Genomic DNA, 861 nt, shown 5'->3' with positions numbered 1-861 from the left:
GAGAACATGGGGCTAAATGAAGCTCAATAAAGATACGTTGGAAGAATCAATGAGGAGTTTACACAAGGGTAAAATAGAGTTCCAAGCGCTCTCATTGCTAACCGTACAGTCTCTATGACTGTTGCAAGTGGTTTTGCAGGTCATCCAGGCACTAACCTTTTCTTAGCCCGAACACATTTAAAGAGTGAAGGGGCAGCGCACTGTGAATGTTTCTCTCTGAACTTCCTTAAGTCAACTGGGCGGAGGCCCTACCCGTTCAGGCACCTGCAATTTCCGCCCTTCTCCTTCCCCTTCTTCCGGGCTACTGTCCCCGCTCATCACCCGGCCTGTGGTCCACTCCCACCGCCAGCTGGAACCCTGGGGACTACGACGTCCCTCAAACCTTGCTTCTAGGAGACAAAAAGGTAATGATCGTCATGTGTTAAGTCACTGCAGTATGAGGTCTTCACGTGAAAGCTTTATTTGGGTAGGAAAACCTAGCCTACGAGAAACGGGTCCGTGCGGTCACGCCTGACTGCCTGTCAAGGCTGCCAGGACCAGCTCCAGCCCTCCGCCAGAGAAGGTTGTCCTTTCCCCTCCGAACTCTGGCTTCCCTAAAGCGGACGCGCCTCCTTCCAGGCCTCACCTCCCGCCGGCTCCGCCTGGCCCGGCCCATCTCGTCCCCACCTCGGCGCCCACCCATTGTCCCCTCGGGCAGTCACCGAGCGCAGATCCCGAGCTCTCGATTGGAACGCCTCCCCATCACTCAGCCACACTCAGGGGCTGGACGCCTCACTCCCGTTTCCGAGCCATAAAAGGTCTAGGGCCGCTTCCCCCAAGCCAGCAGGTAAAGCCGCGGCGGCGGGAGGGAGGCCGGGAGGG

General features: G+C 57.5%; 1 protein-coding gene across 3 annotated transcripts in view; it reads left to right on the top strand.

Moving 5' to 3' along the window:
* Positions 1-268: 268 nt before the first annotated feature.
* Positions 269-861, top strand: part of YWHAZ (tyrosine 3-monooxygenase/tryptophan 5-monooxygenase activation protein, zeta) — a 45725-nt gene continuing 45132 nt past the window's right edge. The window contains exons 1-2 of one of the 3 annotated variants that reach the window (XM_011983476.1): positions 292-404; positions 619-826. The gene's annotated coding sequence lies outside the window, so the exon portion shown is untranslated. Of the gene's footprint in view, positions 405-618; positions 827-861 lie in introns of all 3 variants that reach the window. The other 2 variants (XM_011983474.1, XM_011983472.1) reach the window with 2 other exon arrangements.

The sequence above is a fragment of the Mandrillus leucophaeus genome, unplaced genomic scaffold (assembly GCF_000951045.1).
Source record: "Mandrillus leucophaeus isolate KB7577 unplaced genomic scaffold, Mleu.le_1.0 Scaffold250, whole genome shotgun sequence".
NCBI lineage: Eukaryota > Metazoa > Chordata > Mammalia > Primates > Cercopithecidae > Mandrillus > Mandrillus leucophaeus.
The sequence above is the reverse complement of the archived record's forward strand: the minus strand, read 5'-3'. Positions and strand labels throughout refer to the sequence as shown.